Genomic DNA, 20,439 nt, shown 5'->3' on the forward strand with positions numbered 1-20,439 from the left:
GAGCTGACCCGTATGATTGATGACCTGCAAAAGACATTAGAAACTGCGAGGCAGGAAATGACATCACTCACGACGGAAATTAACCTTGAACGCAACCGCCAGGTGCGAATAGTCCCCCCACCAGGGTGTCGGAGTGAAAAGTCCAAACAACGTTCCCACACCAACTCGGCAGCGCCAAATAAACAGTCAACGTTAGCTACGAAAACAGATCTCCTTCAAAAATAAGAACAAGTTCTCCACGAAACTTCCAAGGAAACTCACAAAAAATGCAATCCCCGAACGCGAAACTCGACAACAGTACGCAGATCCACCGAACCGAAACGGATGCCTACCAAAAGAGAATAAACAGCATCGCAATGAAAGTTATTGACATCGCTGGAGCAATCAGCAACCTCAACACCATGACCACGGCACTGCAGGAGAGAATGGAATCGCTAGTACCTTTGAATCGAACGCCGAGTCAAGTAAAGGCCCCTTTCACTCATCGCGCTCCAAATCGATCCGGTCCATACCCACGCTTGATTGGGACGTAATTACCCACACATTTTGCAATGGAATTGCCGCAGCCTCACATCAAACGGCACAGACTTGAAAACTCGGCCAACGGAACACTTTTCTTATGCGAAACGCTCCATCGCTATTCTTCTGCATGAGACAGGAACAGGCAAGTTTCACATACCTGGATACATCAGCCACTTTCTTCCCAGGATTATACCTGGGGCAACAGAAAAGCCTGCTGGACAGAATGGGATATTCATTCGCCCCGACAAAGTATACACCGTCATCGACACCACCAAGTACTGCACCTGCATGCAGGAGATCATCACAGCACGAATACAGCTGGCCACCGGCTCAAGAAACTTTTGGAAGTACCTATAGTATCGCCCTACTACCGCCCTGAAACCAGCAAGAGCCCAAAGGGGTACTTAGAGTGGGCCGGAGAGTTGCGAATGTTCTACCCAACAGACCACATTATCATAGGTGGGGATTTTAACGCCAAGCACACCAATGGAAACTACAATACAAACTCCCCTCGCGGTAACGGGCTGCAGGCGACGAGGGAAGCATATGGTTTCTACCTACAGAATAACATTGCTACCCCAACCAGAATCGGTTTGCACGTTAAACAAAGGGCAGGGCACTAACCCAGATTTGACTTGGGCAGACAGCCCCCTCGTCCATGACTGGCACGTGGCAGCAGATCCTTGTGGCAGCGATCACTACCCATTCTTGTTTCGACTAAAACGGTCTCAACTCCGGCAGGGCGATCGGCGAATTACCACCAAAAACTGGGAAGCCTATCGATCCAGCTCCATCTACCCAAGCGGTCGACATAACTAGCCTCGGTAACAAAACACAGCGCGCTTATCAAGCTTATCAAACACAAAGAAATTAAGCGATACGGAAAACATCTACATTTCTTCGTTGGACAAATTACTGCGATAGCTTCACCAAAGACACCTCTACTAAAAAGCTGTGGCACATATTTCGATACCTTAACGGCAAGAAAAAGACTGGTATCTGTATTGCCAAGATTGCTCCGAACAGTGGGTGTTCTATCGAAACAATTGAACAAGAGGCGGCTTACAACTTCTTCCCCAACACCAGCCTTACGACTCCACCTCCTCACCGTCGCGTGACAGTTACGTACAAAGACAACGATGAATCTCCGTTCAATAGGGCGTAAATGGACACTGCCCTCCACCAGGTAAACAATCGCAGTACTCCTTGGTAAAGATGGTATCCCGTGGACTATGCTTCAAAATTTAAACGATCAAAACCTAGAACTCGTCCTCAACTCCTGAACGATGTTTGGAAATCTGGCTCCATCCCTGCCTCAACGAAACATTCGGTTATACAACCGATCCCCAAACAATGGAAACCAATGAAGCACGTCCGTAACATCCGACCAGTGGCTCTAACATCTAGGGTAGATAAACTTTTGGAAAGGATATCCGCTCATCTCCTCACTTATCACTTTGAACAAATGCCCAACCACTTTCACCCTGGCCAGACTGGTTTCCGACCCAACATGAGGCTCATGACAGTCTGTGGCTTCTCAGACAGCTCATCAACTCAGCTTGACCAGGCGTAACACCAGGACAACGAGGCCACCAGTTGATCTGCAGAAGGCCTTCGACACGGGGTCGCACGAAGCCATGCTGGCCGAAATAGAGAACCATTATCCGGGCAAGCGGATGTACAATTACGTTGCCAGTTTTCTAGAAAATAGAACGTTCGAGATCCGAATGGGCAATGACCTTCCGAAGACGTACTACGATGACCGCGGTGTACCGCAAGGCTCCATAATATTATCCCTGCTCTTCAATTTAGTGATGAGAAAGGTGGTAATAGACGTGCACAAAACCAGCGGTGCGCGGATCACCGTATATGCGGATGATATCACGCTGTGGATTGAGCGAGACGATTATCCTATCACCAAGGAGGCGTGCATAGTCCTTCAAGGAGCCATTTTTGCGCTATAAAACGCCATCCAGACATCAAGAATGCGGCCATCACCGGAAAAGTCAACTGTACTGCTTTTGGTGGGCAAAGGACAAGAAAGGCAAAAAGTCCATCTTTACCTTGATATTCAGGAGATTCCGCGATCCTCGCAAAGTTGGATCCGCGTTCTTGGCGTTCCAATCAGTCACAAAGGCAACGCCACAGAATGGCTCAAGCAGGTCCGACAGGTCTTGGATGCTATAACCCATCTGATCCACAGACTCGGCACAAAATTAGGTGGCGCAGGCACCGCCCTCATCCGGAACATCGGTAGAGCCATTCTAACTTCCCGGCTAACATATGGTGAGACCTGCCTCAACCTGACGCAAACCCAACTAAATAAATTTTGAACTTTACATCACAAACTCCTTCGAGTTATCACCGGACTCCCTCGGCACACCAAAGTAAATGACCTGTATACTTTTGCATCGCTGCCACCGATTGAAGCAACACTAGAAGCAACGCGCGACAACCATTCCGACCGTCGAGAGCTTAGCGTTCAGGGCCCTCATCTTATCGCCTACGATGAGGCACCAACCTTCACACTGGGTCCGTCTGCAGACCCTTCTTTGACCCGAAACCCGCCTTGGCAATGGACACAACCGTTAAATCACAAACCAAGGTCGTCAAAAGAGCGCAAAAAGCACAAGCATCAAAGAAACACCCTATCTTGCTTCCAACATCTATTAAAACCTGGCCCGTGTACCATCTACACTGACGCCGCTTTAGGATCTGACTGATGTACGTGCGGCATACGCCGCGTCAACGACCCGAGCTTGACAGAGTACGTGACGTTCTCTACGGAATCAGAAATAGATCCACTCACAGTATAACATAAAGCCATCCTACTGGCCACCGCCTTGCTAAGAAGGGATCTCCCGTCCATCAAGAGAAAACACAATCCCTCTAAATTCGTGATATATGCTGACAATGCAGAGGCAATCAGCACAATGCACTCTCCAGATCCTGATGTTTATATCTGCAATGCGATTAGATGAACCATCGACAACCTCGCCGAAATAATGACATCACAATTCTTATAGAATGGAACCCCGGCTACCAGTCCAACCCAAGGAACGAGACGCCCCATCGCATGGCATCTGTGTCACTTCGTACCTGCCAGAACTCTCATGCGAGGCCCGCCCCGCTTCCGCTTTAGTGCCCTGAAGAATCCAGTCGTTCAGCGCCGTATCCAAAACATGCAGCGACGCCGTCTCATCACGAAAACGACCCCAAGGCCAGACCCACCAGTTCCCGAGGGCATCCCGCGAGGCCTCCAGGTCATTCTACGCAAGGCCCGCTCCGGCAGAGCGGTCACTCCTGACGTCCGCGACTGATGGACGTGGTACCAGCGTGTCGGCAGAAAGAGAACACATGGCTCCACACCTGTTCCCCCTCCTACCCTTCCCTGCCCCATGTGCAGTGCCGACCAACCCACAATACACCACCTTCTCTGGGACTGTGCCGGAGTCTCTGAGGAACGCCGTAGGTGCCTATCTGCTCACGTCACGTCCCTTCAAGAATGGATAACGCATTGGAGCGACGTGAACAAACTTTTACAACAACATGGACGTTTGCTGGACGTACAGGTATGGTGAAAATGTGAAGTGGTTCATGTGCGGGGCAGACACGTGTTGTAAGTGAACCCCATTCCCCGCTGGTGTATTTCCCCTCCTCTTCGTCCCCTTCTTCTGCACGAGGCATTCGAAGTCTCCCTTCTAAATAAATTAAATCATTCATTCATTTCTAGTTCAATGTTTGGCCATTGCGCTGCCTGTATATACAATTCTGAATCTAGCATGGCCAATTCTCTGCGCCAGTTCACAAGTTTCTTTAAAATTTGTATTTGTGGGTAGAGATGGCTGAACGCTTATAAAAATGTCTGCGGCGTAGCAACACTAACGTTGGATATGCAACGTAAACGCTCGTATTAGCCTGAATAGGGCTTGGTTTCGCTTGCTTAACCTTTGGCGTAGCCGTGTTGCCGACGACGGCTGAAACCTGCTAGGACCCCTGCAAGGCTCACAGGAAAAGGTGTGCCTTCGCTTTCATTCCCGGCGAACGCGTTGTTCCTCTTCGCCGGGCGGAAGAGGAGTCCGGTTGCCCGAGATGACCCAGCTCCGCATGCGTGGGATGCGGCGGGGTTGGCCGGCTGCCGATTAGCTGCGCGCCCGCCTTCGTGGTGGCTGCCGACGCTTGTTGCGAAAAACAACGGAAAACCAGGCCTTGTGTGCAGTGCCGAAAGTGGGCCCGGCAAATCACGCGATGCATTCCGAGGGGTGTGTCGCTGAGGGTGTCAGTGGTCAAAAGGTGAACTTGCGTATTCGCGGCTAAACCACTGGATGAAAGTTCAAAAGCTTTGCATTAAAAGCACCTCGCGGGCATGATCGACAGGCATTATATCGATTAGATAAAGTGGCGTTCAGGTACGGGTGATGGAATTTCTTAATCGCGTTGTGTAAACGGTTCTGACATGTCGCGGAATCCGCAGCTCCAAATTATTTGTAAAACTCATTGCTTGGAAGCGGAGCACAGTATTTCGTGGGTTCGCTTCTTGCTAATGACACATACGCTTTCATCGATGCCCAACCTAATATGCTCTAAGATAAACAAAAAAGAATTATAATTGTGGAGTCGCGATTGTTTTCAGTGAACTTTTTACCTGTACTAAAGTTCTTTGGGTGCCCAAGCACCTTCGTCACCTGTTTCTTCAAACTCAAATGCCAGAAAAACGACACCACTGTTTCGAAGCAACTGCTCATCAAGGCTGCCTACGCACTGCCAATGGCGCAATGGCGGAAATACTAGGCCCTAAGGACCGCGTAGTTTTGCAGTTTTGTAAGCTGACAAAGGTAATGGAATTCACCCAGTCACATCGGTTTCACATTATCTAATTATTAGGCGTCACACAAAAGGCTGCGAATTCGCAAGATATACACCAAAAGATAGAAATAATAGGCACCCAGAACAACACCGTGAAACTACATAACACTGCAAAACTGGATCGGTCCAAATCTAAAATTCTCAATGAGCCACATATTATTGCCGAGTATCGGGCATCTAGGAATGTGTACGCACCTGCATTTTCATAAATGCAGATTTTCTGAAAGTTTCACCTGTTCTCGTTATAAAAGCGTAAATGGAGATAACTTCTCGAACAGAATTTTGAGAAACCAAAAAATAAAATATAGATAAACACACCAGCAAGTGACGAACCCATGTAACGCCCTGCATTTCCTCAACAATAACAATTTGGCGGAAGTTCCACCTGTAATCGTTATAATACCCTAAATGGAGGTAATTGGTTCCATAAAATTACAAAAAACCAAGAACTAAGAAAAAAGGGGGGAAATAGTGAGGAGTAGGGAACCGTGTAACACCTTGCATTTCCACAGAATTGCACATTTTCCGCAATCTCTAATTGCTATAACAGCGTCAATGGAAATATTTGGCGAACAGAATTTCGGAAAAACCACAACATAGGAAAAAGAGAATAACGTGCCGCGTTTCTGTTCCTTTGTTGGAAATGTCGACGAAAGACGACAGTCGACTGGCGCCCGTGCCACGTAAATGCCTCCCGTGTCGTTCCGCGCAAGATCACATGCTACAGTTTTGCTCTAGTCCATTTTAATTTACCAAGTTCCACTGCTCCTAGTCGGGTGCCTCCATCACAGCGCTCCCGTAAAGCGGAGATACGTGTGATTCAAGGCACCCTACTACAACGCTTCAAGCTGAACGGGAGACCACTCTAGTGGAACCTTTTGCTACGTTTGCTGTTTCATTATTAAATGACAGAAGGAGCTACGGTAGCGCGGGTTTTTGCAGGCGACAGTATTCTGTAGTTGATGTAGTATTTCATTTGCTATCACAAAAACCAAGCATCCATAAATTTTAAAAAAGGACTGCTAATATCACTTAGGTAATAATTTTGTCCATATACTTGCGTAATGTCTTGTTCTTGTTCAATATTGTGGACAGGCATGAACTTTGAAACCGGGCTTGGACGTTTCAGTCTGGCATTGGGTATATGAAACTATTGCGCAGCATCTGTTTCACTTCGCTCGGCTGGGTGAATCGAGTCACAAACAGACAGACAGAACAAAACTTCTGCATTTAAGTAGCCCAATAAAGGATATCGCATTAAAAAAACCCGGGCCAGCTCTGCTAAATTTAAACTGTGAGGGGCGAAGCATGTACTGTAGAATTGTATTCTTGGCACCTTGGAAATTTCGCTAACGGAAACGAAACCGTTCGGCCGTAGAGCTATACAGCTTTTCATAAAAATTATCCAGCCTTTCAAGCACGAAGCGTTCCAGGGGATGCGTAAGCGAGTGTCGCGATGTTTTTTAGTACGCGTTAGTAAGCGTGCCAGTGCGAGACGTAAAATAGTGACTCGGTGTTTTTTACTCCTCCTTACGGTGACTCACGAGGCGTAAACGATGGTGCCAGTATTTCAGCGCCGTGACAACATGAGACGACGGTTACGACTACGACAATAGACGCTGACGGCCCGAGCACCTTAGCGGCTTCGCCCTTAATAGCGAAATGTGGCGAACCGTGCAAAGCCCTTCATTCCACCAAAAAAGCAGGTCTGGCGGAAATTCAGCCCCTAATCGCTGAAATAAGGTAATTAGAAATTAGTCGAACAGAGTTTATATTTAAAATAAAGAAAAAAAGGAAAAGATGCGCAAATTGCGGAACCGTGTGAAGCCATGCATTTCTAAAAAATGCAGATTTGGCGGATGTTCTACCTCGAATAGTTAAAACCGCGTAAATTAAGATATTAGGAGTGGGTTCAGACAAGGGCAGCTAAAGTTGTACCATGACCATTTTTTGTTGGAGGGGAAACTTTATTATGATGTAGAAGGTTGTATCCTCACCATGGAACTGGCAATATTTTAGTGATAAACAGTGTAGTTTGTTTTAAAAATATGTAAAACCCGATCGGGCAGAGCTATTTTCCTCATTGCTTGGTGTGACCATTTCGGGGACTTGTAAAACAAAGCGAATATTTTTCTTTATGGTCCTAGTATTTGGACCAATATTTGCAGTTTTTCTGCCTAATTCGAAAAAATTGAAGACGTCATGTTTATATTTTTAAGAATATTCCTCTCTTTGTAGCGAGAGCAACTCTATTCAAAAGTCGGGATCCTAAAAACTTTTCTTTACACATCGGCGTAAAGGCAAAACTGTGTCATTTTTGATAAACTTTACCGGGCGCTCTAAACACTTCATTCAATGCTCATTGCTCTATAAAAGAAGCTTTTCGAAATATTGCTTCGCAAATTGGGGACAAAGCAACAAAATTTGTAAAAAAGGGGCCACCTTTCAAAGTCAGTAAAAACAATGTTTATCACTTTTAGGGATATTTCCAGTCAATGGCGCTCAATAACTGAGTATTCTAGAAAGATAAAAATGTATTGCATTATTTCTGTATGAACGTAGAAAAAGTAGGTCACATTCAACTCAATTTTTTAACTTCCCATGTACAGTGGTGTAGCAGTTCACATTCAAAAAAGACAAATAATTACTGCTGTTTTTGCAGAGTATACATCAATAAAGCAACTAGCAACTGACAAAACTTCATCACAGTGATCATGTTTACCCATTGTTCAACTTGTTAGTGGCGGAAGGCATTAAAATAATTGCTAGGTTTTTAAGCTTGTCTCTTCTACCAGAGTAAGGTTGTCATTTCAACAATTCTCCGTCATTGCCTTGCCTTAGCTGTGTAAGAAACTCGTATGTTTTGTCCGTTACGCTGCTTGACTGCACTGTATAATTTGCGCCATTTACAAATAAGTTACAATTCGGAAATGGAGATAAAAGTGATGACCAACAAAGCGCTGTCTGATCAAAATGCTTGGGACTCAGTAAATTCTTCAAAATAAATTCTTCGAAAACATATGTTACCTTGTACAAGAATAAAAGAAGAACTCTGAAAAGAAGCTGAATTTATTTCTGGTATCTCAGCAGGTAGTGATGGAGGATTCAGTTACTACTCCTGTCGTAGAGTTCTCGAAGCACCTTACACATACAATACTGTGTTTTCATGGGATGCTCATACAAAATGGTAGAACGCGGCAAAGGCCAGTGTTTCGTCTTCGGCGGTAACGAGACACCGTATATTAACCTTTCCTCCGAAAGGAAGGTAACGTATCTCTAGCAAGGCAATATAGGTTCTAAGAAAGGGAATCTAAACTCACTCCTAAATTTCTGGGTACGTTTCCGCCGACAGTGATCAAAGATAATATTTACGCGGATGTTTCCTGGCTACCGATCTCGTAGCTTTCACAATTCCTCCGTAACACTACGCGAACCGCCTAACAAGAATCAAGTTGTCCGAACATCCTTGTGACTGTTTCTGGAGTAAGAAGTTCGGACTTTTGACAAGAGAGTAGATTGACCTGTTAAACTGCTAAGCCCGCCATTAGGCATCAATCGCCGCTGTATATCTTATGGTTTACAAAAACATTCCACACCTGAATAAATGAAATTCAACGCATACTAATAATGAATATTGTACATAAAAAGTGACTGCGTTGCACTTCAAACCTTTTCCAATACCTTGAACGTGTCATGAGTTTAGAAATGTCATAGGAACAAAAAATGTATGCACAGACAATGGACGGGGAGCAACTATTTCCGGCAGCTGTTTAGTATCTAATACCGTTCAAAACGTTACTTCTAGGAGGAGAAAGTGTCATGCGATTGCTAAAATCCTTTGCTAAATCTTTCCGCAGTCGCCAAAATTGGCGCGCCCCATGATGATTTTCACGGAAGTGTCAAAAGTGTTTATTGCATTATTCCCTTGCAATAATTTCTGGCGTACAATGTACAGGAACGTTGTCACAGATAATGCGTCAGAAGTCTTGTTGCTTGCCCGTTTTCGGATTTAATGCCCTTGTTAGTCAGTGCCTTCGTTTTTTAGTTCTTTCTTCAGGGTGCTGCGTCGGTACGCGGCCGGTATCGTCATGGTTGTCGTCGCCTCTGTGCTCCTTTTCGTGGGACTTCTACTAGGCTCTCCGAAAGACAACGACATTCCCGAGCGCAACCAGTCAACAACAATTGAAGATAATAGCACAGACTCGGCCCTGATTTCTACACTCGAAGGATGACTTCGCCAACAATAACTTAGAAAATGAATACGTGCTTGCAATAAAAATTTAATATATCGCTTTTTGTTACCGAAGAGCATCGCATTAACTTGAAGATCTACGCAAATAACTGAAGAATAAATTGTTCACGAGGCGCATATATGCTACTTGTTGCAGATTTTGGGGTATATCTTTCAAAATGTGCACTGGCATCGGCATATTTCTTTCTTAATATCCTCTTCAACGATAGCATAGGTTTCCTATCGTAAGAGAAAAACGTAGGGTGTGTTATAGGGTCAGCATTTTTGAAGTCTTTTCTTCGTCCGAGTGCGTAAGTCGAATTTCCCCACTAATCAGAGACTTGTTCTCTACGGTCAGCTTACTGTGTAGTCGAAGCTTACCTTTCGTAGATTTTTCACAAAAGCACCGTTTATTCCCGTATTGGGGACGTTCACGCTAATCGTTTGTACAGAAATTGCCTAAAAACCATGCTCTTCTACGATAAATAACTGCGTGCTTGCAGCTTGATTATTCTATATCGGCGTGCTTCTGGAGGGACTGTCGATAGCAAATAACTTTACAGCTAGGCTCAACTCTCCACTTTTTTGGTCACAATTTCACCACGAGGTGTTTGTTTTAGGTTCGCTGGCTGCGACTGTCCACAATACCTCCTAGGTAACTTGCGCCGTTGGGACCAGTCTGTCGTGGTCTGTAGAAGGAGGAAAAAAACTAATCTGCCTCCGAGAAAGAGTGCCTGGCTATCATGAGGGCCATTTCAAAATTTCTCCCATACGTGTATGGCAGACCGTTTCATGTTGCGACAGACCACCATGCGCTGTGTTGGGTCGCCAATTTAAAGGACCCCTCTGGCCGCCTTGGTAGATAGAGCTTGCGCATGCAGTAATTCGACGTTACAATTGTCTACAAATCCGGCAGAAAACACTCCGGCACCGACTGCCTGTCTCGCGCCCCCTGTCGACCTACCACTACAAGAATCTGACGACGACAGCGCATTCTTCGGAGTCGCTACGGAGAGCGACCTAGCCGCCCAGCAGCGTGCCGACCCCGACTTGAGCGTCATGATCGACTACCTGGAAGGACGCAACGTCGCCGTGCCTAGGGCGTTCAAACGAAACTTACCAGCATTCAGCCTCAAATCTCAGTCCTCGTGAAGAAAAATTTCAGCCCCAGAGCGAGAACAAATTACCGTCTTGTCATCCCGGCAGATCTTTGTGATGAAATTTTGGAAGCATGTCATGACGACCCGTCTTCCGCACATCTCGGCACAGCTCGCACAATTGGAAAAATCAACGCGAGGTACTACTTGCCCCGCCTTACATCCGACGTCACACACTACGTCCGGAGCTGCCGTGACTGCTAGCGACGAAAAACGCCGCCGACGAGACCCGCCGGACATCTGCAGCCGATCGCAGTCCAATTGAGGCCTTTCTCGCAGATTGGAATGGACTTTTTGGGCCCGTTCCCTACGCCATGATCCGAGAACAAGTGGATTGTCGTAGCGACAGATTACATGACGCGCTACGCAGAGACCACTGCTCTTCCGAGGGGGACTGCCCAAGAAGTCGAAACGTTCGTTATAAGTCAAGTTGTTCTGCGACATGGAGCCACTGAAGTTCTAATTACGGACCGCGGTACGGCCTTTACTGCCGAGCTGATGCAAGGAATCTTACGCTACAGCAACACGGATCGCCAAAGAACGACGGCCTACCACCCCCAAATGAACGGACTAACGGAACGTTTGAACAAGACGATGGCGGATATGCTGTCCACGTACGTCGATGTTGAACATACCACCTGGGACGAAATGCTCCCATATATCACATTTGCCTACAACGCGGCTATCCAACAAATTACGCAGATGACACCGTTCGAGCTTGTCTACGGAAGGTGGCCGACTACGATGCTTCACGCCATGCTTCCGCAGGTAGAAGACGACGACCTCAACGCTGACGTCCAAGGATACCTTCAGCGTGAGGAGGAGGCGCGCCAGCTCGCTCGAGTTCGTACAAGGGACCAGCACCTGGTGGATGCCGGCCGCTACAACCTCCGACGCCGAGATGCCGACTACCACCCAGGGGATTGTGTGTGGGTTTGGACTCCCATCCGACGACGCGGACTGAGTGAGAACCTTCTACTACGGTTTTCGGACCCTACCAAATTCTACTACGTGTTGGCAAACTTACCTACGAAGTGATCCCCGATGGTGATTCCGGCACATCACGGTGACGCATGCGACCCGAAGTCGTTCACGTGGTTCGCTTAAAACCTTTCTACGCACGATGACGGACTTTTATTTTTCGTTGTTCGGACTGTCGCTTATGTTAGCAGCGGGTCGATGCACTCTTAGAGGGGGGGGGGGGTATTGCCATGAACCATGTATTGGGTTTGTTTATTTTTGTTTCGCATTTCCCGGCCGGCTGCGCCGGTCTGTGTTATCTGTGTGTGAAGAGAAGCGTGTGTTTCATTCTTTCTTTCTATGTCGCATGTGTTCTCTCTTCTGATAGGGAGAGCTTTCCGAACTACCGTGAACAGCCTAGATCAATCTTTGTTCTGGATGTAAATCGACGGTTCGAGAAAGAGTCCCGCCTAAAGATAAAACGCCTGCAGAGCAGACGCCGCGGCATTCCATTCCACTCTCCGACGCTCGCCGACGCACGTCACTTTCTTGACTGCTGTCTCACCACCTGTGTATACTTTGAGTTGTTAGGGGAGCAGAAGTTTGCTCCAAGAAACTCGTTTCCTTTGAAGACAGCTCCGTCGTCTTTGACTTCGTGACAATATATTTCGCCATTGCTCCTTTGATTTATGGCCCACCAATCTGCATCTGTACCATCAGTTCTTCTCTCACTGCCGCTTCTTTTTGTATTCGATGCTCAACGATATCTTGCACTCCTAGGTGTTGTGCTTTTATGACTTGCAAACGAAGCACTCGTTTCGTTTGGGCATTGCGTCTTAGGCGAGGCGTCCTGCTCCGTGACGTCTAGCCGTGACGTCTTGCTCCCCAGAAGAATATGATACCGCGGCCATTGATTTTGCTTGGAGGCGGACGTGTCGGTGAAACACTACCATCATCTCTTTTGGTTATGGCTCCTGCAACCCGTTCCGGCACCGTATACCGTGGAGCGGCCACCTCTTTGCGGATGGGCCGCCAGGGTACTGAGCTTTGAGACCCCTTCATTGGAGATGACACACTGATTTCCAATGAAGATGACAGGCGCGCGCACGATGTGCCAGGAGCTACGTCTTCCTTGGCTATGCAATTCCCAGCAGTAGTGTTTGAAAGGGTTTCGTTGCACTGTTAGATAGCACGCCTTCACTTGATATCGCCCACACTCGATGTACGGCTGTTCAATTGTGCCGCTGTAGGCGATTTCACAGTTTTCTCCGCAATGTCTTCAGTGTTTTTTGGCGTTGCTAAGTGAACCAGTGCTAGGTGAAACACAAAAACTGCGAAAAGCAGTTCCCAGAAACAAATCATTGTGTCACCGAATTTGTGTGAGAATGTGCAAAGCGAGTGAGTGAACAAAACCTAGCACAGTTGCAGCTCAAACGCCATCAATACAAGAGAGATCCTTCCGTTGTGCGCGTGGCTCTGCAGCATGTCTCGAAGATGGCGAGTGGGTACGTTCACCATTTTAGCGTTTAAAGTGGTATGTTTTAGCGTTAGTATTTCATGAGGTCATCCAAAGTCACTGGCAAGCGCGCATAGTCTAGGTTACCTCGCCCTCTGGTGGTAGTGGTGGTGGTGGTTGTTGTGGGATCAGGCGGCGTTAGCCATCAGGCGGCGTTAGCCAGCTCCGTCGTCTTTGACTTTGTGGTGGTGGTGGTTGTTGTGGGATCAGGCGGCGTTAGCCTGGCTGGATATGCCGGCAATTTCTCCGCCCAAGCTCCTCCTAATTATCCAATGGTAGTGTCCTTTTACCACTAGTTTGCCAGCTTCGTCTCCTGAAGGAAGCTTAGGAGAAGGCGTAACACGTCTCTTCGCAGCATCCAATGTCCCCTTGGAAAGACGATGTGGTCCAGAGTGCTGTGTGGGTCTGCCAGCTTTCGAATCGCTGAGAGCATTGCCGTCCGGTCGACATCATGCTCTGGGCAACACATGACGTAGTGCTGTACATCCCCTATAACTGCATATGACGTACACAGAGGCGGTCCACCTTGAATAGCCACGCTGAGGTCTTCGCTGAGCCCGTTCGGATGCGGTACAGCAATGTCACCTCCGATCTTGTAAACCGCTTTGTGGTTTAAGTGCGAGCTGTTCATTTTAGAAAGCATAAGTTTGCAAACTTATGCCTGTGAGGAGCGAATGACAATGAACACGAATACAGCAATTCATCGCGATGTTGAAACTCTTGCGTTGTAAACTTTGTACTGAGCCAGCGACACAGCCCTATGGCGATGAGGATTGTGACGATGATGGGGAGGGAATATAATGACAGTTATGTAGAAAAGGCGATAAATTCGGGATAGTTGTTTATTTTCTGACTGCATTTAACAAGCGATAAAATAGAGGAGCGCGAAGAAGACGCAAAGAGGATACTCGCTCGCGACGGGAGGCCACCTGGATCCCAGTGTTCGATGACGCACCTGTGTTGTGGTGTAGAATCAACCAAACCAGTGGGGAAATTTACGAGGCCTGTCATATCTATTGGCAAGTAGACAATTTTTGTAAGTACGTCTTTTCTTGCCCTTGCAGGAAAGGAGCTACTTTTTTTACGAGGGAGCATGAGTGATACGTAGGTTTTCTAATGGTCAGTGGTGAGTAGATGTGGCAGGAATAGGTGTAGTTTCAACCGCGGAAAGGTCTTCGCTGAGACCGCGGCACATAGCTCAATGTAATGAAAGATGGTATGATTGGGGGCTAAGTGCCGCGGATGCACTTCATTTTCCTCCCACTGACATTTTATTTTGGCACTGTGAACGAACGCCCCGCGATATTTTGGAAGTGTTGCGCATAGCAGAAAGAGTATACAAGTGTGTCTGCCAAACAAGCGTCTGTCTTCATCCCACAGATATTGCATATCTGCGTTGACCTGGAGTGTTGCCGGTGTCTTTATAGTTGCCTTCTTACTCTGTCTTTTGTAAACTCGTTTCGCTCAGGCGCTTTGTTTTTTTATTGTTTGGTATTAAGTGTTTAAATCCGCGTTTCTTGATAATAAACTTTTGTTTTTATACCTGCACCTATCCTTGCGTTCTACCTCCTTTGACTTTGTTTAGGTTCGCGCTGGTTTCATCCAAGAATAAGCGTACATCTCCCCTGTCGAATATCTATTCCCGTCATTGGGCCGCTGCTTCATGCTGGGCGTTTGAAGAAAGATGTTTGGTTTGACCTCTAGCGCTCAACGCCCAACCTGATCTTCCCGGCAAGACTGCCAGAGGTAGCGTAGTGTAGCTTGCGCTACAAAACCATCCACTATAGAGAGCTTCGTCGATCAACAGCAGTGAAGAGCGACAGAAAATAAAGCAAACAACTCTGTAAAGTTGTTGTTGCTGCTATTCCTTGCCCCGTACCCCGTGCTCAATAAGCGGATTGGCGCGTACATGGGTGATTTGATGAGCTAACCTGCTAAAAGGAGCCAAAATTCATCTCCCTAGGTGTGAACAGTAAAAGTTGCAAAATAGGGCGTCCCGCGTGACACTTTAACGCGATGGCACGGGAGTAGGACAGGTGTATACCAGCCTCACAGAATCCACTATCTAGGCAGGCTGTGGCGTATGGCAGTCTGCTTAGTGACGTAGCCCATTAAGAAACGAAAAATGAATAAAATAACGCAAACGCGGAATAGCAGAAAAAAAGCCAGTTTAAGTTTTTCGCCCCAAACGACAAAGAAATAAAAGCTAATGAAAAGACGCAAGTACAATGTAAAAAAGCTCTTAGTAAGTATCGCCAAGCTTTAGCCTTCAAATCACGTAAGCAGACTTTAGTGCACCATGGAATGTGTTGTGCTATAATAAACCTCCTCGCAGAGCTCCTCAGATCAAGCCTGTTCTCGTAAAGCTCATCTGCACAACTCACGACATCTTAACGCACATTTTTTTCATCTCCGATACTCTGATGAAGACACACTCCGGAAATAAATACCGGTGCTTTGGAACACGGCGTTCTATGACACCACCTCACTTTGCCCACTCACTTTAGTACAATATTTATACAATAATTTAGTACACTTTAGTACAATAATTAGGACGTATCCGTGCCCGGGTACTCTCTCTGGGAATGCATGTCGGAAAAGAATGCACGGAGTAAAGAGAGACAGCTTCACCGGAAAACACACTGACCTGTTGGTGTCGACAGGCATTTGTTTTCAAAAAACTCTTCTGAGGATGCGTGCTTTGAACGCAGGAAAGAAGTTGCATTCAGAGATGCCGATCTGGCGATTGTCTCAGTAATACCAAATGCAAGAACGGCAAATACATGTATAATGTGAGAATGGAAACAGCTACTTTCGAATAGCTGATAGTTGTTCAGCAGCATTACTGCTCCCCATTACCTGGTGCACTGCTTCCATGGAACTAGGCATTGAGCTTAGGGGGGCGCAATTAGCGCTGCTTCGACGACTTTGGTGAAATAAACATTAAAATGCCGCGGACATCTCTCAACAGCTCCGAAGCTCGTATCCGCTGCTGGAATTATAATGGTGCATTCTTCGGGTACGCTATATTATCACATAGTTACCCTTCCTTCACCCAGAAACACTATGCACTTGAAATACCCCCTCACAACATACCACCCAGTCAATTTCTGCCCACAAAACTACGCCGTTCTCCGGCTCTTCACTCAAGCACTTTAAGGTCACGCAGATCAATTTGGTGCCGTAAAATAACTTAGCCCTGGTGAGCTCGCTGGCTTGCGCTTTCCCAAACCTAAGAGGATAAACTTCCCTCTGTGTTACTCGTTCACGCCAAATAAATGTATTTCTAGCTCTCTTTCACACTTTATTATCCATTACTGCTCCAGGGTGAATGCAGCTGCACGTTGAGCAACTGTTAATTGTACGTCTTGCCTCTTACAATCGGGACAATGTTGCAACAAGCAATGATTTGAATAGGCAGTACAAAATCAATGAATAAAATACACTTTGCCGTATTTCTGGGTCCTATCTCTTCAAGCAAGAGCTTTCACGCGATCATATATACGAAGCTGTTTCGGTTGGCCTTTTGGTTATTACCACTTTAGACGGCCTACTGTGTCGTTCGGTCATGTTTCTGCGAACTTCCTTCTGTCCGCACTAACACTTGAAAATGATTGCGACCATAAAATTTCCTCGACTGTATTCTCCGTTTTGTCTACAGTATGATCTCGAGCCTGAACGATTTGTATCCATACGTAAATAATTTGTACAATACGTTTTTATAGGGTTAAGACGTTCACCAATCAAGGGAAATTATACGAACAGAAAAAGAGTTCCTTGCAGCCACATAGAATAAAAACCGTAAGGCTACAACTTTTGAAAACTGTAGCCTTTTTGAAAAGTAGTAGATGTGCATGGGGACAAACACACAAAGAATCGAAATATCCTGACCACGATACGAGACCTACAAATTGAAGGATTCAAAATTCGCATTGTTTGGACTCCGGGACATAATTCCGGCGCACAAGGCAACCGCATGGCTCACGACGCAGCCAGGGAGAGGCTACTATCACTTCCCATGGTGCCCGCCACGCCCGTCCCCTCTCTCCAAGCAGATTGGCAACTGCGGCTACGTCTCCTCAAAAAACAAAGCAGTAAGCGTTTGCCAGCTGAAACTCCGGTTGGCATCCTTGCGCCTCTCAAGCCCTTTTCACGTTCGGGCGAGGTATTTGCCAATAAAGTGTATGCAAATGCAGCGTACACACCACACATTGTACATAAGTGGTCAGCCCCGGGAGGCTCTCAACTGCACCGATGTCCCCACTGCAATAGTAATGCCATACCAAATCTATTCCACTTAATTTGGGTCTGTCCTATATTCGCCCGTAACCGCCGTCAACTGCTAACTGTGGGTCCTGCACCCACGACTGAACTTGAGCATGTTAGTCGCGTCCGTGAAGACCCCGCTACTCTAGAAATAGTTACCCAGTACGCGCTTGAAAACTGTCTGTACAAGGTGGTAAAGCGGTCTGACAGACTTTCCCGGACTGGCACCCGCCGCGGTGGCTCAGTGGCTAAGGCGTTGCGCTGCTGAGCACAAGGTCGCGGGTTCGATTCCCGGCCGTGGCGGCCGCTTTTCTGATGGAGGCGAAAAGCAAAAACGCCCGTGTGTACGATATTTCGGCGCACGTTAAAGATCCCCAGGTGGTCAAAATTAATCCGGAGCCCTCCACTACGGCGCGCCTCATCGCCTGCGTTGCGTCGGCACGTTAAACCCTACAATCAATCAAATCAATCCCGGACGGGCCATTCCCATCCACGACCAATATCAACAGTGCAAACTGTGCATTTTGGTGCCACTGACAGAGTGAAATGTGCATCTTGTGAATAGGACCTTACAACTAGAAGTGTGTACACTGTGTGAATTGTGATGAATTGTGACCTCTCCCTTTCTGCTCCCCCTCCGCCATCCTCGCTTCCCCACAGGGCCTCATGGCCTCTCGTCCTTAATAAAGTATTTCACTCACTCACTCTTAGAAAAAAACCCATTTATTCTATTGTGGTCCACAGCGTGGCAACATAACTAATTTCGTTGTTTGAATTGACACTAAGTTATACGAAATGCTCACACAGATTTTTGGTCACACATAGCGGTGTAATATTACTACAATTTATCAAACACACTTTCTTGATTCTTCAGACAGCGACGCAAGTTTATAACAGGCGCCTAAATTATGCGCAGCGTGAAATGTTCCAAAGCAATCAAATCCAGAACGGCTTTGAACCTCCTCTCGAAGCCTCGTTATTTCGACAGGTATCTGAAATAGTCCTTTTTTGTTCCCTCTGCACATGTAGCTGTAATAACAATTCGACGGAGATTTCGAGGAGCTGTTCCACGAGCGACAGAGCTCAGTGAGGCCGCTATGTTCGAGTAAGCTTGCAGGGAATTCTGAAGGAGGCGTGGGGCCGTGACATGGCGTGGGAACTTCTTGGTCGGTGGAAGTGGCCACTGCAGAGTGGAAGATGTAGCACACAGACCTTCTACACTTGAACGCCATTTGTATGCGCTTGGATGTGAGCACATGTTTCTTGTTCGGAAACCCAGAAGTGGCTGGGTACAATAGTATGGACCAAGGGACATTCAGAAATCCTTCTAACAGCCGCAGACGTTTCACGTACCCCGCTTGCGTCACTTCTGGGTGGGGAAAAAAGAATCCGAGAGTGCAATTTCGTTTCCGTAGCCTCGCCGCCAATTCTCTAATAGCGTTGAGTAGAGGCAGGGCGAGTACTTTGCTCTCGAAATCATGCAACCAGAAACGAATGCCTGCATAGTGGTTCCTTCGTGCCTTGCGCAGTGCGTCTCGAATAAATACACTGGTAGCTCTGGGGCCGTGTTCAAGAAGCCCGCGGAACGTCGAGTACCTCGAATGAACTATGAGGAGCAACGTGCCGGGGCTATACTGTGACACATTGCATTTTTTTAGCAGTTCTAGCTGTAACGGCTTCGCATTGTCATGGCTGTGTAGCAGCGGGTCTTCCAGAGTGAGCCTCATGTCGTCACCAAGAAGGGCGCAACATTCGACCAATACGTCACAGCCCTTATCGAGGCCCTGTCCAGGTGAAGCGTGGTTGGCATTGTTGGTGTCGCTTTTTTCCAGGTGGGTGTACATGCAGACGTTGCTTAACGGGGGAGAATGACTGCTGCTGTATTGTGGCAGGTGGAGCAGCTCTTGGGTGGCAGGAAATGGCAAGAAGTCAGGATTGGTGGTGCTTCTGGTCTCGAAGCCGGCATGATTGTCTGCATAAGACAAACGTAGTATATTGGTAAGGAAATCGGAATCTACGAAATGACAACTTCGAATGTTAAGATGTAATGTGAAATAGAATAAGAAACATTGCAGATTATCCCCCTAAGGAAGTCTGCCTACGTTTATGCCTCAGCAAATAAAAAGTAATTTTTCCTTCCGGATCAAAACATGGGTACAGTATACAAGTATTGTGTCCACGTTTGGATGCTCTCATTATTGTTTTATTGTTTATTGACAAAAACAATGTTCAATAGTGGTGTGTCTTGGTGCCAAGGGAAGAGGCGGCATTGAAAGCCACCTGACTGGGCCTTCGACACCAGACAGTACACGCAGCAGACAAGATGAGCACAACATACGGCAGCAGCAGTTGCGGCGGAGGGGCCACGCTTCTAAGCTTCACTGTCGCTTTTGCAGGAACCTGATGGCCTGTGCTCACGACTGAAGTAAATCTTCGTCGCATCACTGGAGAGCCCTCCACGTGCCGCTACCCCCTTGCCCGGTGGCCTGAACCACCTAAGTCATCGACAGACGGCCAGACTGCGCGGGTAACCTGCGTGCCCCCACTGCGCAGACATCTGCGCGTCTCGAGTCGGGAAGGCAATCGGCTGCTACTAGGAGGATAAAGCCACGGCTGTAGCGTTCCCGCATCACTCGGCAGCAGCAGTTGCGGCGGAGGGGCCACGCTTCTAAGCTTCACTGTCGCTTTTGCAGGTTAGTGTAACATAAAACTTTCTTGCATCTTATAGGCCTTTTTCGCAACTGCTGCTGCTGGTTCTTGAAGTGTTATAGTGCACTGTTATTGCTTAGAGCTACCCTACAGGCTGCCTAGTAACGCGGAACTCGCTAAACGCATTGAACAGCTTGAGGCTGCATCAGCGCCTGATCTAGATGACCTTGTCGAAATACTGTTCGAGAAATTGAAATCAAAGATGCCGTCCT

The sequence above is a fragment of the Haemaphysalis longicornis genome, unplaced genomic scaffold, assembly GCF_048455015.1.
Source record: "Haemaphysalis longicornis isolate Haplotype H1 unplaced genomic scaffold, Haemaphysalis longicornis Haplotype H1 scaffold_4, whole genome shotgun sequence".
NCBI lineage: Eukaryota > Metazoa > Arthropoda > Arachnida > Ixodida > Ixodidae > Haemaphysalis > Haemaphysalis longicornis.